Consider the following 8,870-nt stretch of genomic DNA (forward strand, 5'->3'; position numbering starts at 1 on the left):
AATACACAGGAGAGTTGCGCATCATTGTTGTATTACGAAGAAAATAGTTTGAAGATTATAACCACGCACAACCTAGCATACCGGTCGACGTGCCGAGATGCTGACCCATCCCTAAAAGCTTAATTACACAATGCAATACAGTTTTGTACTGGGCTGCAGGGTTGGGTCAGCCTTTCCTACTAGGCTCCCGAGCCAAACACACACGTCGTACCAGGACGACTCGGCACGGGCATGTACAGTTTAGTCGGTGAGGAAAAATTGCAAACATCTCCTCGCAAGTTTGTGGTTCGTTTTCTTTCAAAAATAGTATGGGGTTTGCTAAATAAATCTACTGTGCAACTTTTCTTTTGTTGGTCGGTCAGTGCTAGTTTACTTGAACGTGGTTGTAAACCCGTTGTCCGTATTGACGGGGCTCCTCGATGCCATCATGGACTCCTCATTGACGTCCGATTGCTTCGACAACCGGGCACTGTTCCCCTAGGGAATTTGTTCACAACATGTCTTGCGCGAAGAATTTGTACCATTTGAGGCAGGCCAACAATTAATTAGGCAACTTTCATTCATCCTAAAAGAATATAATTCTAGTTTAGCCGAGGCCGGCGTGCACGGCATGGCACGAGGCACGAGAGACCAGGCTGGGCCAGCACAGCATGGCCCAAGTTCTAGCTCCAGTGGGCTGAAAGGGACTGCTAACTGGTCTGTTAGTTTTTTAGTTCGCTTCTAAATATTTTAGCCATAAGGGATAGATAATCTGTAAAAATATTTGTATAAATTTTTTTGATAGTTCTAGACTTACATGAACTACCCGCTGGATCCGCTACTGGGATGGATAATATATATATATATATATATATATATATATATATATATATATATATATATATATATATATATATATATATATATATATATATATATATATATATATATATATATATATATATATATATAGTGACGCCCAACAGGCCTACGCTAAATCTGAAGATGTCATGTGTGTAGCACTTGGACGCGACCATGACGATGCGTCCGCGCGGGTTTTCGCTTGCACACCTCGTCATCACTCCTTATCACAGTGTTTGTCAGCGGTTGCTGATCTGAGTACAATTACTCCCTCCGTTCCAAAATAAATGCAATTCTAGAACCAAACACGCAAACTAATAGTAGGTGTAAAATTACCAAAATACCCTTTGTCTTTTGTGGTGAGTGAATGAGGTGTTAGTTGTCTTTTGTAACAATCTTCCGGAAACTGGCTTGTCTTTTATGGTAGGTGAGTCAAAGTTAACATTTTTTGTGAGATAAATTTTAAACTCTAGAATTGCATTTATTTTGGGACGGAGGGAATAATTACTAGCGTTCACAAAATGACATGCATGAATCAAAAATAAAAAAATATCGCCCGTTATATGTCGATGCTGACAACCTGACGAGAGCAGAAATTAGTCAACGGAAGCAGGAGCAGCTCACTGTTGCTTACCGAGAGGAGGAACGTGACATGAGAGGAGGCAGCGTGATATGAGAGGTCATCAGAGGTCACACACAACATCAACATAACCCCGTCGCCGTCGCGATCCAGATGTACTCCCCCCGAAAAAAAGAGGTTTATTTGTCTCGACCGAGAAGACTTTGGCCGACCGGCCTCGTCGACAAAAAAACAAGGTCTGAAACCGTTTGGTATGGTATTAGACTACTACTAGGGGAGTTGCTCGTGGCACGCGCGAGCAAGTCAACTGGCCGTGCCGTGTCGGCCTTGGCTGCTGTCTGCTGACCTGGGCTGGGTTGATGCTGCCCTGACCCTGCTCCTGCTGCACGCGTCGATCGCCTCGCTTTCTTCCGCCACGGGCCAACCCGGCGGCACAGATTTTCGCCGCGGCCCCGACAGCTACCGAGTCGGTCGTCTCCCGACGGGGACAGACAAATGGAGGAGCCTCCGGAGTCAAGCCACGCCGATGGCGCGCGCAGCGTCCGTTCCGTCCCCTCCTGGACGTGTCTTCTTGTCACATCACCTCAGAAAGATCCTCCTCCGATCCGATCCTGCAGGCTGCACCAGCAGGTCGCGTCCTCGATCGACCTTTGGTCCACGGCAACAACTGTGCAAGCAACCAGGCAGACGGTCTTGTCTCGATGGCGAGGTTTGCACGGGGTCGCAGCTCTCGGAGAGAGAGAGAGAGAGAGCGCGCGCGCGCTAGCTGTGCGTCAAAGCAAAAGGGCTTTCCTGCGAAATTACTGCAGCCGACGGAATTTTGCTTTCTTTCCATGGAATTTGGCAGCCTACTACCGCTGGTTGGCAAGATGCGCCTTTCGATCCATCCTTTTTTCTTGCAAGGGAGTCAAAGGTGACGGGAGCCGGGTGCAGGACTTACATGTACAGGGGCACCGCGGCGCAGCTTCCGGCGACTAGCTAGCTAATCGCCATTACTGCCAGCAAAGAAACCGAGAAGGTGCTTTGTCACTACACCACAATCCAAGAACAACAATGGACGATTAGTCACTATAAGGCCAATCTTAATGGAAGTGTTATAGAAGTGTCATGAACATTAAATTTGTTAACATGCACCAATAGTATGAGGAGAGAGGAGAGAAGAGTGTCATGAAATGTGAGAGGAGTGTCATCACCATGACACTCCACTGGAACAGTTATCAAATTTTCAATTTTGATAACTGCATCGATGCCACTCCTACTGAGACTGGCCTAAGAGGCTATAGCGATGGAAAGTCGGTCGGTACAAATTAGACGAACCAGAAAAAAAGAGGGAGGCGGCTTGGATCGATCCACCGCCATTACATTCTGCCGCACTGCGCAAAGTGCAATCTTTGAAACATCTTTGTAACATAATACTATCAATTTTTCTAAAAGAAAAGAAAAACAATTTTTCTGCAGGTTCATGCATGCGGCTCTCCTACCAACTCGCTCCGATAGCCCAATAGTGACTGGCGGTTAAAACTTTTCTTCGAGAACAAAAATGGTAGTAAAAAAGTGAAGCGGGACAAAAAAAGAAACGCTGAGAGCAGTGTACTAAGGCGTGGCGGTCAAAAGGTAACATTTATCGGTTGGGCACCCCGGCCTTCCGAAGTTCCGAACGGCTCCGGCAATTTCGTCAACGGCCGGCCTGTACCAAGGAAAAAAATTTCGACCGGTAAATCCGGTTTACCGGAAAATTTACCGTTACCGGTAGTGTCCGAGAAATGGTTTTCGGTGATATTTCGCATTTACCGGTTTCAAATTTGAAAATTTCAAAAAAAAATATATAAAATAGGGTAAAAATCTGATAAAAAACTAGACATTTTTATGAGCATTTTGGACTAATATTTTTTTGTTGAAATGTAACCTCATATGTTGTTTAAAAAAAAAGAAAATGAACTTTTACTGTTGAACCACTCACCTTATCCATTCGCACGCCCCGAGCAGCCGTCCACCCTCCCCATTTCGCCTCCTCCAGTCCTCCCACACCCGAGCTGCTCCCTCCTTGTTTCCCGGCGATTTCCGACCGGATCCCACCGGTTTCCGCGCTCGTGAAGGCGGTTTCCGACCGGCAAGAAGAGGTTTCCGGGCGGGCGCGGGTGCCGCTGCCGGCCGCTCCCGTCATTTCCCGAGCGGAAATCGGGGTGTTTCGGCCGGATTTCGTCGCCGGTCGCGCGTAGCTTCCGCCTGCTCCGGGTTTTGCGGTTTTCGGAAGTTCCGGCCGGTAAATCTTTGATTCCGACAGGTTTTTCTCCCTACCGACCGGATCCGGCTGCTGTGGGTAAGGTTTTTTTTTGTTTGAATTTTTTTATGGTAGCAAGTAGTGTAATATAAGTATTAGTAGAAGTATACAATGTTTTTATGGATTAGAAAACGAGAATGTGCATGTATTTGTTATTCATGTTTTGTTATGTATGTGTATGAGTACAAATGTGAAAATTAATATGCATGTGTTATGACAAATTGAGAATGTGCATGTTTTTTTGGTATGTGAATATGCATGTGCATGTGTATGAATGTTGCACCGTTGCAGGTAAATGGTTGACCCTGTTTAGGAGCATGGAGAAAAAAGGGGATCGGGTTTCAAGTGCAAGTATTGTGGCACATCAAAGAGCGGTGGAGGGGCAACACGGTTCAAGGACCACTTGGCACATAGAGGTCATGATGTTATTGATTGCCCTTCGGTTCCCCCCGCGGTGAAGAACTTTTTCATTAGTGAGTTGGACAAGATAAAGGCGAAGAAGTATGAAAGACAGCAAGATAGACGTAGGAGAGATGCTGCAGCTCGAAGTACTCAATATGTTGACTTTGAAGGTGAGGAAGAAAAAGAAGAAGAGCAGGATGATGAGTTGCAGCAAGCTTTGAGACATTCACGGGAAGAGTATGAGTTTAGGCAAAGGGCTGGTCCAAGGTATGAGAGGGGTGGTGGTTCTGGATCAGGCCAGGCACGGGATCCAGGTGGTGGCTCTAGACCAATTGGGAGGATGTTTTCTAGGAGTCGGTCACATATCCCCGAGCGGGCAAGGGACTATAACCTTGCTACTGCTCCGGGCCGAGGCAGCAGAGGATTGATACGGGGCCTTGGACGTCTAAGGGGAGGACTGCGAGAGAGTTGCTGGGTAGGGCGTGGTCAAAGGCTTGCCACTCCGTTGGTATTCCTGGACGGAAGGTAGATGACCCTTACTTTAGGGCGGCCATCATAGAGACACAGAAACAAGGTAAATAATCATTTATTATTGCATGCCAATTTGTATTGTACATCCCGGATCATATATGATTATTGCATGCAGGTACTGGGGTCACGATCCCAACTGGGAGGGACATTGATGGAAAATATCTTTCAGAGAACGTGGAGGAGATAAAGAAGGAGATCAACAAGTGGAAGCAAGAGTTCCCTGAGTATGGTGCCACTATCATATGTGATTCATGGACCGGTATTTCTCGCAATAGCGTAATCAACTTCTTGGTATATTGCAATGGAATGATGCACTTCTGGAAGTCTATTGATGTAACTGGAAAAATACTTGCAGGAGATAACAATTGTTCTGAACGATATAGGGCCAGAAGATGTGATTCAGATAGTCACTGATAATGGCAGCAACTTTAAGAAGGCTTGCAAGCTGTTGGCAGAGGAGTACCCTCACATTGTGTGGCAGCCATGCCTTGCCCACACGATCAACCTCATTCTTAAAGATATTGGAAAGTGGGATGATCACAAGGCCATGATTCAGAGTGCCCAATATATTTGTCAATGGTTATACAATTCTAATAGTGTGCACTCCATGTTTAAGAGTGCCACTGGTGGGGAGCTAGTTAAATGGAATGCAACAAGATTTGGCACTAACTATATGTTTCTGGAGAGTTTTATGAAGAAGAAAGATCAATTTATGATATGGATGATGTCAACTAAATATAGATCATCACGCCACTACAAGACTGAAGCAGGCAAGTATGCATTCGAATGCATGACCTCTGTTCAGTGGTGGGCAAACATGCAGTATGTTATTAATGATGTGGAGCCTCTCTATTCTTTTTTGCGATTTGCTGATCAAGACAAGACTCCAACTTTGGGTGAAGTTCTTATGGAGTACGACAGCCTCAAGCGTACATATCATACCCGGTTCCATTCAGATATGGCAAGGTGTGACAAGATCATGGAAATTATTGACAGAAGGTTGGCTAGTGTGTTCGAAGGTACGTATGCGCACACTGCTTGTGCCGTACACCCATATGCTTGTTATGCGTTTGGAATATCAGAAAATGTCTTTGGAGACCTTCGGAAAGGGCTGGAGAAACTTTTTGACATCGACAGAGCAGCACGTGCACTACAAGAGTATGAGCTCTTTCGTCGAAAACTTGGAGAATTCTCATCTGACCTTGCTGCGAGGATGGCAAAAGATAGAGGCACTTCTCCAGCTAGTTGGTGGGCTATGTTTGGTTCAGAAACACCACATCTTCAGATAACAGCTAAGCGACTACTCTCTCAATGCGCATCATCAAGTGGATGTGAAAGGAATTGGAGTTCCTTTGCCTTTATTCACACAAAGCTTCGCAACAGGTTAAGCAGCATGAAGCTCCATAATTTGGTATATGTGCACTACAACCTTCGGCTTCGTATTCAGCGTGCAACAGCTACGGTTGAGGCAAGTGAATTCGATCCTGCTACTAGCTTCATGGATCTCTCATTGTATCGGCAGACCAGGCCAATTGAAGAATGGATGCAGCATGGTAGATCAAATAGAGCACCAACCTTAGATGAAGATTCTGATTTTGCCGACCCTCCTGTGCCTGCTCAGATCTTGACTGACCTCGCACGTAGGGTGGGTGAGCCAGTAAATGTTGATGATTGGGCCAGAGAGAATATTGGTGACACCCACCTAGGGAAAAGAAAGACCAAAATTCCTCCAAATCAGTCTAAACGAAAAAAACAAAGAAAGGGTGACGTTGAGGAGGAAAGCATTGGCACTGACGATACCACACCAGAGCCTAGTGATGATGGACATGGTGGTAGTGGTGGTGATGATGATGACGACGACGATGACGATGATGATGATGGCAATGAGGGTGGTGATGACAATGACGATGATGATGGGGATGATCGTGGTGGTGCTTCTACTAGTGGTGCTATGAGATTTACGGGAGAGACTGCCTTCACCCATGCCACACAAGATCAAGATCATGGAGCACCCAGCTCTCAACGTCGCACAAGAAGCAATACTCGTCCATTAGGCCCGTACGACGGTGAGGATGATGGTAGCTCTACCTCTGTCAGTTCCACCTACAGCTACCCGTCGGCACCCTCCTTTGTGTGGCCACCACAACCACATCCGATGGCTGTCCCTCCGCGTCCTCTATATGGATATCCTCATATGTACTATCAAGGATACCTCACATATGGAAATCCTCACATGTACTATCAGGAATATCCCCCAGAGCAAGATCCCTCCGAATGAGTACCTAAGTATGTAGGTAACACATCTTATTTTCTCACTTGCATTCATTTCTTTTACATCTTCTCACCTATTTTATTTATTCCTTTTTATAGGATTCGACGTTACAATGGGAGTCATCAACAATTTCCGGTCGGTCGTAAGGTTTTCCTATGCGAAAACACCGAAATAAAAATTTTAGAGTATATTATGTGTTAACTATTTGAGACTTGTATTATTTGAACCTATATTTTATTTGAACCTATAAATTGTGTTAACAAGTTGAACCTATATTTTATTGCATTTGGATTGTGGTTTGTATTGATATACATATGTTTTACGTCAATTCTATTAATATTTGCTTTGTAAGAAAATCATTATGCATATTGAACTATTATATATAAGAATTAGATATAATTCTTTGAAAATATTACACTTCTCTTAACACAATTTGTTGTTTTCTACCGTGGTCAACATTTTTCGGTAATTATGCAGCCTATTCCACCGAAATTACAACGGAAACCGGTCGAAAAATACGAAATTCGGTGGTTTCAAATTTGAATTGGTTTACCGACCGGTAAATCCGGTAAACCGCCGGTTTCCGGTAATTTTCTGTTACCGGTGCGGTCCGGTAAATGACTTACGGCCGGTAAGTTTTTCCTTGGCCTGTACCAACCGCGACGACGGATCGTCTGGCTCTCGTCCCGTCGCCCAGGCTAGAGGCCAGCCGCTGCGAGGTCATTAGCGCCAGCAGCCGGCCGCTGCCTGCTTTCAGTTGCCTCTCCCTTTCTCTTCCTGTGCTGCCACCTCATATTGACCCATCCAGTCCACGCATGCGGGAGCAATCACAAGCCGCAGCATGCATGCAACTGCACACCGTCACCATGGATGACCGGACAGCAAGGGCGGAGCTTAGTGAGGGCCAAAGGAGTGGTCCCCCCTCGTTCTTCTAAAATAAGAGATCAAGCTCCGCCACTGCCGAACAGGACAGCTCGGTCGATGATGGTGACGCTGATCAGAAAGGAAGCAGCGAGACGACGCTGATTGCGGCCTGTACGAGTACTAGGGTAGTGGTTGTTGTACGCTCGTACTCTGGCTGCCCAGCTTTAGCAAAGGCAAAAGAGAGAGAGAAAAAGAAAGCAGTGATGGCTGCAACAGCAGCTAGCAGAAGTTTCGGTCCAGCCTGCCCTGCTCAAAAAAGGAGCAGCAGCCAGCAGGGAAGAAACAAAAGGAGCAAGAAGCAAGCAAGAAGCACCGGTGAAACGAAACGAAACACCACCATCACCAGTTGTCTCTTCCCCCAAAAAAAAATTCGTCATGTACATCGTCCTACAACGTAACGAACTTCGCTCCATCCAAAAGTGTATATTTTACTGCTACTGCTACTGACTAGATTACTACGCGTGCTTAATTAGCTACAATTAACAACCATGAATAGTTTAATCCATGATGCTGATGAGATGATGAGGAACTCTCTTCGAGATCTTACTCTACACCTTTCTCGGCCGGCCGGCTTCTTCGATTTCTCCGGCGGTCATGGGTGGCTCTGGTCCTGCGCTCCGATGGAGTTGTGCTGCCGCGAGGGCCCGGACGGCGGCACGGGGCCCCGCGGCAAGAACCCCAGGAAATGGTTCGCCGTGCCTCGGCCCAGGGGCTTGCCCTTGAACGGCTGCATGCCTCGCGTCGCCTGGCAGCAGCTCGGCGCCACCACCACCAGCAGCAGCAGGAGGAGGAGGAGCACCGGCGGCTGCGCGAATAGCCGCCGCGTCCGGCCGCTACCGGCTCCTGCTGCTGCTTGGAAACAGCCGGCGGCCATGGACAGCGGCACCCCAGTACGTGGAGCTCTTTGTTCCTTGCCACCGCGCTAACCCTGTGGCCGGCCGGCGTCAATGGCTCCGAAGGGGCGAGGAGCTCCGAAGGTGGAGGACGGATGGAGAGCTGTACGTGCGTGCGTGGTGGGTGCGAGAGCAAATGGTGAGGAG

General features: G+C 46.9%; 1 long non-coding RNA gene across 2 annotated transcripts; it reads left to right on the top strand.

Annotated features, from left to right (window-relative positions):
- Positions 1–6,825: 6,825 nt before the first annotated feature.
- LOC120655997 lies at positions 6,826–7,257 on the top strand. Of its 2 annotated transcripts, none has more exons than XR_005667788.1 (2): positions 6,826–6,920; positions 7,005–7,257. It is a non-coding gene; the product is annotated as an uncharacterized LOC120655997 (long non-coding RNA). The 2 variants fall into 2 exon arrangements; XR_005667787.1 differs by having other exon boundaries at positions 6,827–6,928.
- The last annotated feature ends 1,613 nt before the right edge of the window (positions 7,258–8,870 follow it).

Source organism: Panicum virgatum, chromosome 1N (assembly GCF_016808335.1).
Source record: "Panicum virgatum strain AP13 chromosome 1N, P.virgatum_v5, whole genome shotgun sequence".
Lineage (NCBI taxonomy): Eukaryota > Viridiplantae > Streptophyta > Magnoliopsida > Poales > Poaceae > Panicum > Panicum virgatum.